At 32.7% G+C, this 20,314-nt stretch overlaps 2 protein-coding genes across 6 annotated transcripts in view; one reads left to right on the top strand and one right to left on the bottom strand.

The window, feature by feature from the left end:
* The window catches only part of LOC114327765 (phosphatase and actin regulator 3), a 1,198,052-nt gene that overhangs the window by 876,653 nt on the left and 301,085 nt on the right, over positions 1-20,314 (bottom strand). The window lies entirely within an intron of this gene.
* The window catches only part of LOC126887803 (uncharacterized), a 410,065-nt gene that overhangs the window by 108,631 nt on the left and 281,120 nt on the right, over positions 1-20,314 (top strand). The window lies entirely within an intron of this gene.

Below are 20,314 nucleotides of genomic sequence, written 5' to 3'. Positions count from 1 at the left end.
GCCAATCTGGGTGGTGGAACTCTGTAGTGAAGAGATGTGCCGCTAGTAATTGAACAGGATCCATGTAGCCATGTAGTTAACGATTACCGCCATTCCCAATTCGGAGTTGTATGGGTGCCTGTATAGTTATTGATATTTTGATTGTGGGAGTATTTGTGCTTACACTGGGGTGAAGTGTAAGGAAGTGCGAGTTTGTGCGTTATTGCTTCTTGTATTACATTAATTGCATTTTCTTTGGATAGTAATAAATACAATTTTATTTTTGTTTTGCAGACGTCCGCCAAGGGAGTTTTCTCCATAACGGGGCGAAGATAGAATAATATTTTATTTTATTATTTTAAGTTTAAACTGTATATAAATATCCTCAATACATTTATTTAGAAAGAACTACCCGTCGCAGTATAAAACACATACAGTCGGAAAAATGAAAGAATACCCATGAACGATCACATCAATCACTTATTTTGTAAAAGATGGTTTTGCTTGTGTTCGATTCAGAGGGATGCACAATCGCTGGACAGCTGTTTCCACCATTTCAGGCTTTATCAACAGCGCTAGCGTGCACTCCTCTGAATCGAAAAACAGCTCAACTATCAATTTAAGGGGAATTTGAAAAATCATTCAATTTCCCGTTGGGACGCGATCCAGCGACATCTCTTAACAAATTGAAGAGTCTCAGATGCAGAATCCACCACTTTAATAAAATTAAAATGGTAAATAGTTATTTAAATCTGAGACTTTTCGTGTTGAAAGTTCTTTCTGGTACATCCTTAATCTGCGTCTTTTACAATTTATAAGACCGCAGACGACGAATATAGAGAACGAAAAGGACTCCTTGCAATCACATTCCCCTTAAATTGATGGTTGAGCTGTTTTTCGATTCAGAGGAGTGCAAGCTAGCGCTGTTGATAAAGCCTGAAATGGTGGAAACAGCTGTCCAGCGATTGTGCATCCCTCTGAATCGAAAACAAGCAAAACCATCTTTTACTTTTCTATCTTTACTCAGATTTGAGTACTAGGAAGTTTCTTTCTTTCCTTTTCCTAGACGAATGAAAACGGAATGTGACTGCATATAGTGGAGTCCTTTTTGTTTTCTATATTCGTCGTCTGCTGTCTTATAATTTGTAAAAGTAGCAGATTAAGGATGTACCAGAAAGAACTTTCAACACGAAAAATCTCAGATTTAAATATGTAACTATTTACCATTTTAATTTCATTAAAGTGGTGGATTCTGCATCTGAGACTCTTCAATCACTTATTTTGTATTTGCTGTCTTTTTCTATAAATAACAAACGTTTGTTATAGAAAAAGACAGAAAATACAAAATAAGTGATTGATGTGATCGTTCATGGGTATTCTTTCATTTTCCGACTGTATGTAATGTAACCAAAAATATTATTATAAGATAATGAATATTCCACATTTTTGTTTAAATTTTGTAGTTGCCTTTTCTTCGATATATTATATTGAACTATTCAATGATTTTAGCAACACAACATACTCTGGGTTGTTAGTTCCTCCGCCCTAGTGTGTAGAAGCGGCAACGCCGTCAGTTACTATGGTGATATGCATTTTCATTGTGATGGACCGCTGCCGCGACTAGACAGAGGAAATTCCCCTAAGCTAGGGGCGAAAGGGATGAAAAGTTCTTTTGCGTTCTCCCCATAGTCTCTCCCAAAAAGTATTCTATCGACATTTAAAGAGTGCTTATGCACCTGACAAATTGACGTTCCAAATGCGGGATATGAAGGATCAATGACTCGGTGATACGGATTTTAAGAAAATTTGTAGTTTTTTTATTCCGTTTTATTCTGTATTGAAATAATATGCTATAGCTAAAAGTGCGTGTATATTTTGAATACAATGATTTATTTGGAAGATCTAGTTGATAACAATTTGAGAAGAAAGCAAAGGAGAAAACAAAATGACAAAATAAGTGGGCATATAACAAAAGCGCAAATTAAATTAGGTGTTAACAGTACGATAATTGGAATATCGTCTGGATCGAATGATCTCTCAATAGATGTTATAAAACTGATCGGCGAGGGATACATAAGCACCCTAATTTACTTATTTAACAGTATTTACACATACACAACTGACGCAATATTGTTTACATTTCTAAGTATTCCGAAAGAATCAAGTAGTAATCTCATTACCATGTATAAAAACAGTTTTTGAAAGTATACACCACAAACAGTAGGTGTTTATATAGTTTGTTGATTTTTATGAAGTATTTGGTAGGTTAAGAGAAGTTTGAGGTATTTGATAGGTTTAAGCAAAAAAGTCTCAAAAATTCATACAAAATCAAAAAAAGGAAACTACAAAAATAGTACAAATTAGTAAAAAATGTGGCATAAAGCACTACATAAAGAAAACTAAATTCGTAATTATTTAAGGAAAGCATTAGTAATATCATCACAGAAATTAACTAATAACAGACAGAAAGAGAAATATCTAGAAACATCTGTGAATAAAGAGTGCCGAGTGAAAAGTATTAATAACCCGCCTAATTATTATAACTCGCCTAATTACGACTATTAGCATTATAACACGTTAAATACATTCTATTTTACTGTATAGTGATTCTAGGAACTAGAGAAGCACTATTTTGTATGCGCGTTCTATTACAAAAAAGTTGTGAATTCCGAAAGAACGTTTATGTTTGTTTCATCGACTTCGAGAAGGCATTCGACCGAGTACAACATGATACACTTTTCCATTGCCTGCAGGCAGCAGGACTTGACCACTACGATATAAGACTGCTGAAATACTTATATTACAATCAAGTAGCCTCTATCCAAATTGGAGACAGTCGTACAGAAAAACTGCCGATAAAACGTGGAGTACGACAAGGTTGTGTTTTATCACCCACCCTTTTTAATCTGTACTCTGAAGAAATCTTTAGGGAGGCTTTGGATGACAGACAAGAGGGAGTAAGGCTAGGCGGAGAAGTAATCAACAATATTAGATACGCTGACGATACAGCCATTCTTGCTGAAAATTTACAAGATCTTCAGACACTACTAAATCTAGTCAGTGAAGCAAGCTATCGGAGAGGCCTTAAAATCAACATTTCAAAAACAAAGTGGATGGCAGTTGGAAAGATTAATATAGATTAAGGTCAGCTTTCTCTTGATGGAGAGGAGTTAGAACGGGTAAATCATTTCAAGTACCTTGGCAGCTGGTTAAATGTAAATTGTGACTCTGATGAAGAGATAATAACTAGGATCGAAATATCACGGAAGCCTTTTATAACCTGGAAACCAGTTTTATGTAATAGAAACCTGTCGATGAATATTCGAAAGAAGGTGCTGAAATGTTATGTGTGGTCTATCCTATTGTATGGTTGTGAGACATGGACGTTAAAAACCACAATGCTAAACAAAATAGAAGCATTCGAATTGTGGTGCTATCGACGAATCCTAAAGATATCGTGGGTTTCGCACACTTCCAATGAAGATGTTCTTCAAATGATGAATTCGGAACGTCTGCTCATAAGCATCATAAAGAGGAGAAAAACAGAATACCTCGGCCATATAATTAGAGGACCTAAATACCATCTGCTTCGCCTTATAATACAAGGAAAAGTGGAGGGAAAGAGATGGATTGGTCGAAAGAAACTTTCATGGCTGCGTAATATTAGACAATGGTGTGGCTGCACAGTAGAAGAATTATTTCGCGCAGCAGCCGATAGAGAGGGATTTCAGGAAATTGTAAACATGATGACGGCCAACGTCTGAATACAGACACGGCACCTAAAGAAGAAGAAGAAGAAGAAATACATTCTATTTTACTGTATAGTGATTTATAGGGCACTAAAATTTTAATGTTTAATTCTTATAACTTTTTTATTAATAAAGATTTTTCAAAAAAAGTAATTTTGCAAAGTTTTTTTAAAGCTGAAACAATTACCATTAAAATCAGGGGATATTGATATTGAACGTTAATAGCACGTATGAAAGCTGAGGCCATGAGAGCCAGAGTGGCCTAACTGCTTTTAACATTACTTCACATAATCAAAGAAATTGATCAGAAGCTAACAATGTCCGATTATTTTAGTAGTTTTATGTTGACCAAGAATAATCATTATTGATCAACATACAATTACTAAAACAATCGGACATTGAGAGCTTCTGATCATTTTCTTTGATTATGTAGTAATGTTAAAATCAGTTAGGCCACTCTGGTTCTCATGGCCTCAGTTATACTTGAAGCCCCATCGAATTCATATTTTGCAATAAATATTTCTCACGAAATTTGTTATAACTCCGGTCAGCACCCAACACCATTTTCTTAATTTTTTTAAAAGAAGCAATTTTCATTTTGGTAAAATAAATATCTCTTTTAAACAATTAAAGTAATTAAACAAAGTCAAACTGTGGCTTTTGCCCAGTATCTATGTTTTTTATTGTGTTGTTTAGCAATTGCTCTTCTATGAAGGTTTTATAATAGGACGAAACTCTGATGATGGCACATAATGGGTTGAAAGCAGTTAGCTGATAATAATAATAAAAAAATTTACACACTATCAAATTTTTCTGAGAACATGCACCTGTTTGCCGGTTTGACCGTAAAATTTGTACCCTCGCAGCTGAATTTTGCAGGATTGTTTGATAAAAATATTTACAATTAACTGATAATATTGTCCGCCAAATTTGTAATGGTTCTCCAGTTATCGGACGCATCAAAGTTTAGAAACTTCCATATTTCCGAAACGCCCCCTTCCGAAAATTTTCCGAAATTGTTGTCCGATTCTACATGAATAACTGAATAAAAAAAGTCTCATGAGGGAGGGAGGTAATTTATTTTTTAACGGTGGGTCCAAGGACTAAATCGTGAAGTTATAAGAAAAAAAACTACTTTCAATCATTTTTTAATATTTTAATTTTTTATTAATATTCCCAACATATTTGATAGGGAGGATAATTCAAATATTATTGAAGTTATCAGACAACTTTTCTGCAAAAATCAGAATGCCACCTCTCACATCCAAATGTAGTAGCCGTTTTTTACAGATCCGCCCTGGTCTATAACGAAAAAACACGAGAGTTCAAGAGAAAAAGAGTCAAGACTCATGTTGATGCAAGCTTGAAGCTTGATGCTCACTATTACTATCATTATGTGAGGGTCAACTTAAACCTATGGCTCTATATGGCTGATATAATGAAGCGCAGTTTGACTCTTGACACACCGCTCCTCTATGTTTTTAACCTGATAAGCAGGTTACGCAGGATGAGCTCAAATAAAAACATTCATAATAAACAATGCGAGGTTAACTACAGATCAATACAAAAAGAAAATAATTACGGTTGGAAAATGTTGTTGGTACGGTTGGTTGTTGAATTTGTTCGGTTGGTTTGTAATAGAGATCTTTAATGGACTGTGTACCAGTGAAGTGATCTAGTAGTCCAGGGTAATAAGGTTTTTCCATGACACTTGAACAGCCAGGGTACTGATGCGTTTTTCGGCAGGTAATACCTATAAGAGCAGATTGTAACTATTTCCTGCGTAGGATCTGGCGGCCATTTTTATTTATAAACAATTAACTGTCAAAAAATGGCATTTTTCACTTTTTTTTCAAATCAATGGAAAACAGGGAAACTTATGGTTTTTTAGTACAAATATCTTCAAGATTGTGGAAAATGCTTAAAAATGATGTATTACAAAGTTTGATATACTCATTTATTGTTAATAAAATTGCGAAAAAAGGTCGGAATTGCAAAAAAAATTATTTTCGCAATAACTGTTGTAAAAAATAGTGCACAGCTTTGTCAAATAAGGGTTCTTTGGTGCTTAATATGTGATAAAAATTTCAAAGCGATTCATTCAATTGTTTAAATTTTATTCAAATTGTTTATCCCAGAGAGCATTTTTTTGCAATAACATAAGTCAGAAGAAAATGACATTAGAACCATTCCACAGGTGTTAACTGAAAGGGCATGAGCTATATTTTCAACTTGGTTTAAAAAAGTGAATAAAAAATGCATTTATTAGTAATAAATAATTATGCAAAAGTATCGTAAATCTTTCCTTATAAACTTTTTATTTTGTTATATAAGAAATTATACATATTTATTACAATTTTTTATCAATTATGATATAGATAACATTACTTGGTAGTTGTGCACTTAAAACAGGGTAAAAAAGTTAATTTTTTTGAAAAAAGTTATTCAAAAAGTTTATAAAGAAAAATTGACGATACTTTTGCATAATTATTTATTACTAATAAATGCATTTTTTATTCACTTTTTTAAACCATATTGAAAATGTAGCTCATGCTCTTTCATTTGACACCTGTGGAATGATTCTAAGGTAATTTTTGTCTGACTTATGTTATTGCAAAAAAAATGCTCTCTGGGATAAACAATTTGAATAAAATTTAAACAATTGAATGAATCCCTTTGAAATTTTTATCACATATTAAGCACCAAAGAACCCTCATTTGACAAAAATTTCAAAGTTGTACACTAATTTTTCAAATTATCAAATCAAATAAGTATATCAAACTTTGTAATACGTCATTTTAAAGCTTTTTCCATAATCTCGAAGATACTTGTACTAAAAACACTGTTTCACTGTTTTCCGTTGATTTGAAAAAAAAGGGGACAATGCCATTTTTTGACAGTTAATTGTTTATAAATAAAAATGGCCGCCAGGTCCTACGCAGGAAATAGTTATAATTTGTTCCTATAGGTATTACCTGTCGAAAAAACGCTTTAGTACCCTGGCTGCTGAAGTGTCACGAACAGGGTATATTTTTTACTTATTACCCTGGACTATAGGGACTTAAAACACTCAGATCCCGGAAGCACTTATGAAGACTCGACACAAAAGCTCGAAAGCTCGACGTATCGAATTTCGACGCGGTTCAACGCAGAACCTGCGTAAGTTTGATCCTAATTTTTTAAATAATATTAAGCTTAGTTATAAGTTTGATTTTACTAACCGCGAAAGCTTTTTCGAACATCTATATATCTATATTAGACCAGGGCATTTAGCACAAAGTAAATCGATTTTTAAATACAGCACTTAGAAACTTGCAACTGTTTGCATTATGTTCAGGTTGATATCAGGAAAAAAGTCTACTATATTTAAAAGTGCATAAAATGTATCCAAAAGTGCATTAACATGTCAAAATAAGCACATTAAGGGCCAGATTTTTTTACTCGGGGGTTTTTTGGGTCGCTGAAACAGATAAGTCATCAGAACAGATCACCAGTCATCTGAAGTTTCGAAAGTTTTCAGCACTAAACTGATATAAACAGAATACTCGGAGGTTTTTGGGGTTGCTGAACAAGAATACGCCATCAGGACCAGGACCGACTCCCGGTGACGTTCCCAGCGACTCCAGAAACCGCCCAGTAATCTATTTGCATGTATTCAGTGCCGAAAAACCTTCAAAACCCAAGATGACGTTCCTTAGGGGTGACTGTGGGTACCAGGTGCTCCGTCAGAACCGGTAGTCGGTTCTGATGGCGTATTCGTATTCAGCAACCCCAAAAACCTCTCGTGTAATTTCTTTGATCAATTTAGTGTCGAAATCACTAGAAACCCCAGAAGATGACGTGACCCTAGACACCAGGTGCTCCCGGTGTCGATCTGATGGCATATTCGTGTTCAGTAACCCCAAAAACATCCCAAGAAATCGGTTTGCATTAATTTAATGCCGTAAACCCACGAAATTCCAGAAGATGACGTGCCTTAGCAGTTACACGGGGCACCAGGTGCTTCGGGAATCGGTTCTGATGGCATATTCGTGTTCAGGGACTCTAAAAACCTGCAAGTACTTTGTTTGCATCAATTTAGTACCGATAACCCTTTAAGCTCCAGATGATATGCCTTAGCAGGGACCCTGGGCATCAGATGCTTCGGGGATCGGTTCTAATGGCGTAGTGTGTCAAGCAACCTCAAAAGCCCCTGAGTAACAAAAGCTGACCCTTAACCCATTTAGCGCCAAAGGTGCGAAAACGCACCATTTTTTTGTAGAATTTTTTTTTTGATAATTCGTTAATTTTTTTAAATCTTTGTATTTTTTAAGCAAGCAGAAGATATATATAAGTGTAACTAAATTTAATTTTGTTTAATTTCCAAACTCATGCTTTCATCACAAAAATATTTTCTAAATGTCCGACATTTTCAATCCTTCGACACAACTTTATTTTTACTGTAGTAATTTTATTGGCATAACACTTTTGTGGTCAAATAAATTAAAACATTATTTTTTTAACCTATTTGTACACCAATTGTTATAAAAATACAAAAAAATAATTTTCAGAGTCATCAAATCTCGTGTTTGAAAATAATGGTTCGATAACGAACCATTGGCGGAAGTCGACATATAATCCTGTCTGATCAGGAATAAGTTCAAGGTGATGCACAAGCAGTAATTTGTTGTGATATTTCTTTATTATGTGTAAAAACACGTATCCACTATGCTTGCGCTCCGAGCTCCTGCAACTGCTCCACATAGTGGACACGTTTTGCGCTCCCGGACTGTGCAATTGTGCGCACTCTTCCTCGGCGCTCCAATCTGTGGCGGTTTATATGTAAGGGAGCGCATACCGTATCGATTGGAAGAGTTGCAGGGAGCGCGGAGCGCAAGAAGTTCGTGAACATAGTGGATGGTTGGCGCTCTCGGACCATACAACAGTGTGCGCTCCGCCTTAACGTTCCAAAAGGTGGCGGTTTATATGTAGAGTAGCGCATGCATGTAAATGGGAGCAGTTGCAGGGAGCGCGGACCGCAAGAGGTTTGTGAACATAGTGGATTGGCGCTCCCGGACCGTGCAAAAGTGCGCGCTTCGCCTCGGCGGTCCAATAGGTGGCGGTTTATATGTAGAGGAGCGCATGTCGTATCGATGGGAGCAGTTGGAGGGAGCGCGGAGCGCAAAAGGTTTGTAAACATAGTGAATGGTAGGCACTCCCGGACCGTGCAACAGTGCGCGCTCCGACTCGGCGTTCCAATTGATGTCGGTTTATTTGTAGGGGAGCGCATACCGTATCGATTGGAGCAGTTGCAGGGAGCGCGGAGTGCAAGAGGTTCGTGAATATAGTGGATGGTTGGCACTCCTGGACGTGCAACAGTGCGCTAACGACCGTGCGGCAGACGGGTATTCTGGTATTCAGTTTTGTTATAATCAAGGGTGGGGTTAGGGGGGAGGGGGCTACATAAGGGAGGTTGTGTAGTGTTGTAGACAATATTTCGATTTGTCAAATTTATGCAACTGGCACAGTGGAAGACACAGGATTGGAAAGTGTAAACTGGAAATATCTAAAATAATTTCTAAAAAAGATAAGAGGGCCGTTTGACTTCGTTTTTGAGAAAGAAGCTGAAGAAGGTGTAGGCAATGTTCTAACCATACTATTTTTGTTTATCAAAACTTCCAGGTCCATTTACACTCTAAATGTTTTGAGACTTTTCACAAAAAATAAAATTGTGTATTTCAATTTTTATATCTCATTTCCGCCAAAGGTTCGAAAACGAACCATTTTGTTGTTTAGTCCTGTCGCCAGGGGGGGTACAACGGCCTCGTTAATTCAGATGGACTTACCCAAGTTTTTTTTATGTATTTTGACCCGTAGAACACGAATTTTTTGGGTAACAGTTGATCCGGATGTCGATAAGATTGTTATAGACCAAGAACTTGAGGAATCAAATAACAGCGATTATTGGCAAAACAAAACAATATTTTGTATTTTTTGGGTCATTTTAAGCAAAAAATATTTCTACAAGTTTTTTAGTAGGATGCACAGTTTTCGAGATAAACGCGGTTGAACTTTCAAAAAATCGAAAAACTGCAATTTTTAAACCCGAATAACTTTTGATTAAAAAATAAAATAGCAATTCTGCTTAGCGCCTTTGAAAGTTCAAGTCAAATTATGTCGGTTTTGATTATTTGCATTGCTAAAAATTTATTGTGTTATTGTTAAACAAAGCTACAAACAACTAGTGCGTGAGTGATGTTTCTATGATTTCTCATTTAAAATCGAACGAGTAGGTAGAATAGGTACTAGTGCAATCAAGACTATTTCTACGTTACATGCGGTAAAACGCATGTAAAAGCACGGGAAACCCTACGTGTTTATAGCTTTGTTAAACAATAAAAAAATAAATTTTTACCAATGCAAATAATCAAAACCGATATAATTTGACTTAAACTTTCAAATGCGGTAAGCAGACTTGCTATTTTATTTTTTAATCAAAAGTTATTCGGGTTCAGAAATTGCAATTTTTCGATTTTTTTAAAGTTCAACCGCGTTTATCTCGAAAACTGTGCATCCTACGAAAAAACTTGTAGAAATATTTTTTACTTAAAATGGCCCAAAAAATACAAAATATTGTTTTGTTTTGCCAAAAATCGCTGTTATTTGATTCCTCAAGTTCTTGGTCTATAACAATCTTATCGACATCCGGATCAACTGTTACCCAAAAAATTCGTGTTCTACGGGTCAAAATACATAAAAAAAACTTGAGTAAGTCCATCTGAATTAACGAGGCCGTTGTACCCCCCCTGGCGACAGGACTAGTTGTGACACCTGTCATTATCAAAGTGTAAAACAATTTTTTTACGAATGTTTAAGTTTATTTTACTCTAGGTAATCAAATATATTACATATTATTGCAGTATTTCTTTGCTTGGCGGTTAATGGGTTTAATATGTTTATTTTGACATGTTTATGCACTTTTCGATGCATTTTATACACTTTAAAATGCAATTATGCATTTCCACCCAATTTTCTATAATATACTTTTTTCCCCCGGCATCATCCTGAACACAATGTAAAAAGTTGGAAGTCTCTAGAGCAGGGGTGGGCAAAAGCCGGCCCGCGGGCCGGATCGGGCCCTTTTGCTTACTTTATCCGGCCTGTTGAAAAATACCAGAAAGCAATTTTTTTAATATCTTTAATGCGATTTTGTTGAAATCAACAGTATTAGTGTTTGTATAAATAATGAGATATATAAATAATAGAGAGTACTATAATTCAGAACAGACGTAACCACATGCCTACTTTAAAATATGCAACATACTTTTATAAAGCGGGGGTCGATTCACTACATAGAGTAGAACGTGCATTTCTCTTATTCTTCGCGGCAGATTCGTCTCTATCTTCTGCTTTTTTTGTAGTGTCTGTGTATTTAACCTGGTCCAGTCGCGAATGTTTTTCAACCAGGCTATTTATCGTCTTAGTGGAGTCAATGAAGGTTTTCACCTCCGATTTCGTTGAACCTCTATCGATTTTCATGAAAATTGGTAAGTATGTAGAGGATACCTCAAAGGTGACATGGTGCCAACTTGCGCTTTTACCCTGGGGGGGGGGGGATGCCACCCCTTCTCGGGGGTGGAAATTATTTTATTAAAAATAATACCACTAATCGATAGAGGGACAAATTATAAGTAAAATTTGTTATATAAAGTTATTTCAATAAATCAATAGTTTTTGAGTTATTCAAGATAAAAGTTTTGATTTTTCCTGAAAAAAATCCATGTTCTAAAGCAGTTTTTCATAAATAACTAAAAAACCATAAGTTTCTTCAAAAAAGTTGTTTTACCAAAATCGAAGATAATATAAAAATAAATAAGCTCCTTATTCGAAAAATCCTTTATTACATATACAAAGTGAGTTATATGCAATTGAATGTATATTTTTTTTCCGCGAGTACTCAAATCTTAGTATTCAAGCTTAAATAACAGGAAAACGATGCACTTTGTTAAATATAGATATTAAACATTTTAATAAACTACTTAAAGGTAACTATCAAAAAGCTATATAAGTAGTCGATAGCATCAAAATTAAGCAAGTTATGATGGAAATAAGAGGACCCTTTCAGATTTTTTAGGGAAGAATGAAAAATGAAACACGTCATTTCCACAAAAATTAAAATTTATAGTAACCCATTTAAAACTTTATTTATTTTAACATGAGTAATAACTTCAACAATTTTGACCGGTTTAGAACGCATATTTTTGAAAAAAAATACGATTAAAAAAAATTAGAATTTTTCAAATTTTCGTGAATTTCATTTTCTTTTGATAATAACTCCAAAAATTCTCGATATACTTAAAAAATGGTAGAGAACAAAATTTTAGTTTTAACTTTATTTAAGATTTTTCTTTTTTTAATATTTTTTTACGACAAAAAATAACCGAGATAAAAACATTTAAAACCTAAATTTTACTGCGAGAACCATGTTCACCTTGTATTTAAAAAAAAATAAAGGATTTAGAAAATTATGTTTAATACAGTGTTATAGAACTTTTACTTAGATTTGTAATGGTTTTTGGATAAATCTCATATTTCAAAATTTAACGGAGTTATTTAAAAAAAAACCAATAACATTTTCTTTGAAAAAATTTTATAGCGGAGATTTTGTATGTATACAGGTTGTGGGAAGTCCAATTAGTCGTTTGTTGTAGGAGATACGAAAAAAGTTTATTTAGGTGAGATTGGGGCATAGATAATATCAGAATTTAAATACATTTCCAAATATACAGGGCCACCCATATTGACAGGGTGAAACAAAATTATCTTTTGTTTAATGGAACACCCTGTATATTTTTACATTTTTGGATTCTCCTCTATGTTTTATTTCTTAAAATATCAGGTTTTGTGATGTTATACGAAGTAGTTTAAAAGATAATTACGTTTTTATTTTCAAATTTCATAGCAATATTCACCTCCTGTATAATTGTAGTGATTTGACATCAGAAAATCAATTTATGTTCAAGTGATTTTTAATATAATCTATTATTGTTAAAAATTATTAATCTAGCAAAACGTTTAATTTTAGCTAATACAGGGTTGGTCGAAACTGAATGAGTGTTTTCTCAAAGTTTGAGAGTATGAGTTTTCTCAAACGGAGCAGCCTGTAATTCCTGTAATGAGCATTGTAATGAAATGCTATTGTATGGCACTTTATTATTTCCCACCCTGCCAGTGAGAACTGAATTTTTGAAATCCCTAACTTTATTTAATTATTAATTATTTTAAATATTGTAAACGATTAAAAAACAATCAAATTAAATTGAAATGAATAACCAGTGTATATCTTCCACATTTACTTCATATTTAACGTAGCCTGTACCATAACATTGCACAGATTATTATCCCTGTATAGCAACGATATACCATGAATGTGAATTCATACTTGAGAAATGTCCTATATCCAGTCTCACAAAAAAAGGGATTCCTCAAACATAATATATATGCAGACAAAATCAGCCAAAGTGATTTGCGATATCTAATTAAAGGCCCTACCAAGTTGGTTTTGTTGAATATAGCATGGAAGCACGACGATACTTTAGTGATAAGCGTATTTTTCGTAGTAGCTATAGTATGTTGTTTTATATTATGTATTACCTATATTAAATTAGTTTTAGTATGTTTCGTTTATCTAAAAAAATGTAAAACAAACAAAAATTCTGTTTTTCTTGTAGTTGTTTTTTCGTATAGATATTGTTTTATATTGTAGTAAATTGAATTTAGTTTTAGTATGTTCCGTTTGTTTGTAGAATTATATTTAATTAGATTTGCTTTAATTACTAAAATAAATAAATTTTCAATTATATTTTATGTATTTGTGGAAAAGGAAACCTAGCATTAGCGGCCACATTTCTATAACGGTCAATTGTTTTCTATTTTTAGTGGCCGTTATTGTCAGGTTTTACTGTACCAATAATATTTTATTAAATTATGAAATATTATTTAAATAAAAAATTTATAAACTTGATAAAAGAAAGTTTGCTTAGAATGTACTCCTCTATCTAATTATGGGGTTATTTTTAATAAAATAGTGTTCACCAATGAGAAGGGGTAACATCCACCCCCAGGATAAAAGCGCAAGTTGGTACCACATAATTTTTGTTTCTTGAGGTATCCTCTAACTACTTACCAATTTTCATGAAAATTGATGGAGGTTCAACGAAATCAGGGGTGAAAACCTTCAGTGACTGCCTTTTTGGAAATATAAAAGATTAATTTTTTTCGTGATTGTCGATTTGTTAATTTTCTGATTTTTGGTTGCTATAAGGTTTAAAAAATTAATAAAAATTATAAATCATGCACATAAATGTAAAAAAATATTTATTTTACTTAATTAAACAAGATTGCTTGAGCCAGAATGCTGAAATCTGCATTTTTATCATTAAAAAAAAAAAAGGTGGATTTCACCCCTAAAATGCAGAAAGCGCAACTTGGTGCCATATCACTTTTGTTTTTTGAAGTATCCTCTAACTCAGCGGTTCTCAATCTCTGGTACATGTACCACTGGTGGTACATTTCATTATTTGAGGTGGTACGCAAAACTCAAAACAGCCAAAATCAGCACCACCATTGGCACAAATATAGTTAATTAGATCACCTAGCTAGACAGGTATTTTAGTTAGGTGGTACCAAAAATAATAAAAAGTATTTGGTGGTACCTGACTCAAAAAGATTGAGAACCTCTGCTCTAACTAATCAACAAATTTCATGATAATCGATGAAGGTTCAAAGAAATCGTATGTGAAAACATTCAGTGACTACACTTTCAGAAATATAGAAGAATAAGGTTTTCGTGATTTTCGACTTGTTAATTTTCGGATTTTTGGTTGCTATAAGGTTTGAAAAATTAAAAAAAAATGTAATTCATGCACATATAGATAAAAAAATATTTATTTTTCTTAATTAAACGAGATTACTTGCGCCATAATGCGGAAATCTGCATTTTTTACAATTTAAAAAGTAGGGGTGTGTTACATCCCTAAAATGCAAAAGCGCAAGTTGATGCTATATATCTTTTATTACTTGAGGTATCCTCTAACTACTTACCGATTTTCATGAAAATCAATGAAGATTTAACAAAATAGGAAGTGAAAACTTAAAGTGACTGCACTTTCAGGAATCTAAAAAAGTAATTTTTAAAAAAGGGGTGTATTTCACCCCTAAAATGCAAAAAGCGCAAGTTGGCACTATGTCACCTTTGTTCCTTGAGGTATCCTTTAATCACTCACCAATTTTTATAAAAATCGATGGAGGTTCAACGAAATCTGAGGTAATAACTCATATCCACCTTCATTGACTCCACTATCTACCAGGTCTCCCTTTTCCTTTCTGCAACAACTCGTACTTATCATTTGTAAGTATGTGCCGCAAATATGTTGTCTTTCTCCTTTTAATGGTAATCAAAAGTTCTCTGTCTCTTCCCATTCTGTGCAACACTATTTCGTTCGTTAGATGATTGGTTCATGGTATTTTCAAAAATCTCCTAAAAAGCTACATCTCAAAAGCTTCCAACTTACTCATTAAGTTAACATTAACAGTCCAAACTTCGGCACTATAAAGAAGAATAGAGTGGATATAACATTTTACCATATCGGATTTTGCAGATTGAGTCTTTGGTTACTCAGAAATTTTCTCATCTTCAAAAAGGCTGCTCTTTTCTTGACCGAATGTCTGATTTCTAATTTAGATATTCACTAATCCATATTCGTAAGTATTTTATTTTGCTCACTTGCTCAATATCTTTATTTTTTATCTGGATCCTTGTTACGAGTATAATATAATGGAACATATTTCTTTATAAATTACTGACATATTTTACTGGGCACAAATTGGTCGCATGTACATTTACCGAAGTAAGACAATTTATTATTACTATTATCTATTAAAGTCAAATTTCCTTGTCCAACTGTTTATAAAACAATGCTTTTATTTCAATTATACCAAAACAGAAATGTTAAGAGATAGAAAACAAGAACAACATTTTATTTAACAGTACTAAGTGCTTTGCAGTATTGTAATTGCTGTTCTATTGGCATTTATTATTATTTATTATGTCGGCGATTATTAAATGTGAATATTGAGTAGACAATGCTCTTAAAGAATTTGCAACGGTGCATTGAGAATGCAGAGAAAATGTGAAGAAATAATGCAGCTAATTTATAAATCGTTGTCATACGTTCTAGGACGTAACTAAATGGTAAATACTGCATTGTTTACATTCTTAAGATAAGTTGTTATTAAAATTATTTAATAAATATGTGCATAAATGTTTGGTATAGCTTTTTATGGATTTAATTATGTATTTAATATATTATAATTATTAGTAGGTATATATTTTGTATAAAAATCAAAAAAAAAAAAATTAAAAGCTAAATGAGCATATCTGGATAATTTTTTATCAACACAACTACAAACCAGAAAGTATACAAAAACGCTAGGAGAGCATGCAATAATATACAAGGTGTGTTAAAACAAGCAGGACGATCGAATATTTCGCGAAGTTTATATCGGATCAAAAAACTGAAAATCACGTGTTCAATATTTTTTAAAAATTTAATCTAAATCGAATGACACCAAACAAATAACTCTGAAATCTTAAATCCCCATAAACCCCTTAAACGGATACCCATTTTTTATTGATAGATGACGGCATAATCGGAAAAATACGATTTATTCTGATACCGTATAGTCCAGAAAGCCACTGCGCATCCGCTAGGAAAAAAATTCTAATTCGGATTTTTTGCACAATCTTACTCAAAAAGGACCCCTTTTAACAAATTTGCATGTTGCCAGGACCAAAAGTCATTATTTCGTAAACCGGCGACTTTAAGGAAAAATCCCGAAACGGATCGATTTTTATTTTTAAGTTATGATATTGTGACATATATGGTATACTACTAGTGACGTCATCCATCTGTGCGTGATGACGCAATCGATGATTTTTTTAAATAAGAATGCGGGTCGTGTGCTGGCTCATTTGAAAGGTTCTTCAATTCTCTATTCAGTAATATAAACATGTACATAATTATTTATACAGGGTGTCCAAAAATTTTTTATTAAATTAAATCATTTGGCAAATTGACAAAAAAATTAAATTGTTGGACACCCTGTATAAATAATTATGTAAATGTTTATATTACTGAATAGAGAATTGAAGAATCTTTCAAATGAGCTAGCACACGACCCCAATTCTCATTTAAAAAAAATCATCGATTACGTCGCCACGCCCAGATGGATGACGTCACTAGTATACCATATATGTCACAATATCATAACTTAAAAATAAAAATCGATCCGTTTCGGGATTTTTCCTTAAAGTCGCCGGTTTACGAAATAACGAATTTATTCCTTTCATTTGCACCATATTGCATACACATGCAAAGGTGGAAAATAGTGTCGCGCACGCTTGATTAGAAATTAAAAAACAAAGGAGTTTTGAATATTGTATTGCAAAAAACTCTTCGGGATTTCATCAATCGATGTTTAAAGAATATCCACCTACCTTGGAAACATTCAAATTTTCAGTTTTTCACATTGTTTTTGAGGGTTAAAAATGGCCGATTTCGCAATTTTTCAAATTTTAATCGCTTAGATGTCAAAAACTATCAACTTTAGAGAAAAGTCACTAAAGACCTTTTCTGTTTGGAATGATCCAAAAAATCTAAAAAAAATTTGTTCCATGTAAAAAAAAATAATTTTAGGAAAAAAACAAAAAAAAAACGTTTAAAAAATTTTTGACCAACTTTTGGTCCTGGCAACATGCAAATTTGTTAAAAGGGGTCGTTTTTGAGTAAGATTGTGCAAAAAATCCGAATTAGAATATTTTTCCTAGCGGATGCGCAGTGGCTTTCTGGACTAGTAGGAAAATTTTGGAAACGGTCCATAGTCCAGGGCGCATCTGTTTTGAGATGGACGTTGAGAGGTAACTCAAATTTTTTTGCAGAAATTGCTTGAAAATAACTCAAATAATATTATTTGAGTTATCCTCTCACTCAAAATGGTCCGGAACATTGTTTAAATAATCAAAATGTCAAAATATGAAGGAAAAATTCGATATTTTTATTGGTTTTTTGATTATAACTTTAAAATTATTCATTTCTGAGAAAAGTTTTACCGACATAAAAGTTGCGTAATTAAATTTCCTACAAAATCGACTTAACTAAAAATTTAAAAAATAGTCACCCTTGTTGCAAAATAGCAATAATTGCGAAAAAAAACATACAAAAACAAGTATTTGCCTTTTACGTTTTTCAACCATTTATGCTACACTTAGGATCTTCATGTTTTACTCAAAAAAACTTTATGATATAGTAAAACAACACTGTTAATTTTATAAAGATCGGTTTAACAGATTTTGCAAAATAAATTTTGCAATCCAGCTTTCGCAAAAAAAATTCATTTTTTTTAAAATGTTGCAGGACTAAAAATAAAGCAGATAGCAAGTTGAATTTTTTTTTCGCTTATAGAAGTGTACCGTACCTTTCATTTTCAATTTGCAAAATTAAAATCGATTAATTACCACGGCGTCAGGAAATTTTTTAAATAAACATTATTTTTGGTGCTACGCGCAGGACAGCGGTGTTCGATTCACACAAGTTGATTTCCACCAACATTTCTTCCAATCTTTATCTAATATATTATTTTCTTACTCTATATTTTGTTGTATTTTAATATTTTAATTCCACAAAAATCAAACTAATTTTATTATGGTTTGTGAAATATTGTTTAAACAATTGCATATGTTTAAAAATAATAAACTTTTATTCTCTAAGTTAAAATATATGAACAAAGAAAGTTTTTGCTAAAAAAGTGTTATTTCAAAGGATAGAGTATGTGTTTTTATTTTGCAATAAACAAATTTATTTATTTATATCGAAATGTAATAAAAATTAAAATGTATCAATCATTATCAAACGTCATTGGAATGCCCAATCAGAGCAAACTATCCGCTGTCCTGCGCGTAACACCAATAATTAATGTTTATTTAAAAAAAATCCTGACGCCGTAGTAGTTAATTGATTTTAGTTTTGCAAATTGCAAACGAAAGGTACAGTACGTTTCTATAAGCAAAAAAAAATTGAACTTGCTATCTGCTTTATTTTCACTCCTGTAACATTTTGAAAAAATGAAATTTTTTTGCCAAAGCTGGATTTCAAAATTTATTTTGCAAAATCTATTAAACCGATCTTAATGAAATTTACAGTATTGTTTTACTGTATCATAAAGTTTTTCTGGGTGAAACACGAAGGTTCCAAGTGTAGCATAAATGGTTGAAAAACGTAAAATGCGAATACTTGTTTTTTTTTCGCAATTATTGCTATTTTGCAACAAGGCTGACTATTTTTTAAATTCTTAACCAATTCTATGTTGTAGAAAATTTAATTATGCAACTTTTATGTCAGTACAACTTTTCTCGGTAATGAATACTTTTAAAGTTATAATCAAAAAACGAAGAAAAAAATCGAATTTTTCCTTCATTTTTTGAAATTTTGATTATTTAAACAATGTTCCGGACCTTTTTGAGAGGGAGGATAACTCAAATATTATTATTTGAGTTATTTTCAAGTAATTTCTGCAAAAAAATTTGAGTCACCTCTCAACGTCCAAATGTACTAATATTTTTACAGATGAGCCCTGGTCTACCAATATTTCGAGAAAAACAGTTCCAAAGAAAAACAACAAAAAATCCGTATTTATTATTTTTCAAAAACCTATCGAATGACACTAAACACGAAGCCCCTACCTGTGGGTAGGACAAGAAGCAACTTTAAAATCTTATGGAAACTCCAATTTTTATTGCAGATTTGGATTCTGTATTCAGTACCATAAAAAATTCCATCTCCACCCACCCGGGGTATAATTAAGAGGAACTCAATTTTTCAATGGTAATATTTAAAACAATAATTAAAATAATTAATATTTTAACGAAATATTGGAGTATTGTTTAATTCTTAATGAATGGTTTTGTTATCACGAAAAATAAGATTTGTGAAACAAAAGTCTAACAATGATAGTATCTTTATATTCCAAAATGAAAATATCATTGTTGCAATTAAAATAATAAAATCCTTCAAAATACCTCTTAGTCTTTCCGCTTAAACCTAAGCATAGCTATTTGTATAACAAGGGAGGAAAGTGCTACTTTTCCTCCCGAGAATGAAGTTTACTGCCCGACGCGTAGCGGAGGGCAGTAATCATTCAAGGGAGGAAAAGGCACTTTACTCCCATGTTATACATATGGTTTTTCCACCTTCCTCAAATAACAAGTCATTTTTTCATTTTTACTTAATTTATTTATGTAACTACCAACAAAATTTATTAGAGCTAAAACTAACAAGTAGGTACAATATAACTGTCAACTGTCAAATATAAGTCAAATTATTAATGTAAACATTGTTAAATCAGAATAACAATTTACTGTTTTTTACCATTCTGCAAAATATGGAGTGTTTTTAAATAAACGTTAAAATGTATAGATACTTACGTAATAGAAAATAGATATTATACAGGGCGTCAATAAGTTATATTTCATGAATGAAATACCATGACGT

The sequence above is a fragment of the Diabrotica virgifera genome, chromosome 7 (genome assembly GCF_917563875.1).
Source record: "Diabrotica virgifera virgifera chromosome 7, PGI_DIABVI_V3a".
NCBI lineage: Eukaryota > Metazoa > Arthropoda > Insecta > Coleoptera > Chrysomelidae > Diabrotica > Diabrotica virgifera.
The sequence above is the reverse complement of the archived record's forward strand: the minus strand, read 5'-3'. Positions and strand labels throughout refer to the sequence as shown.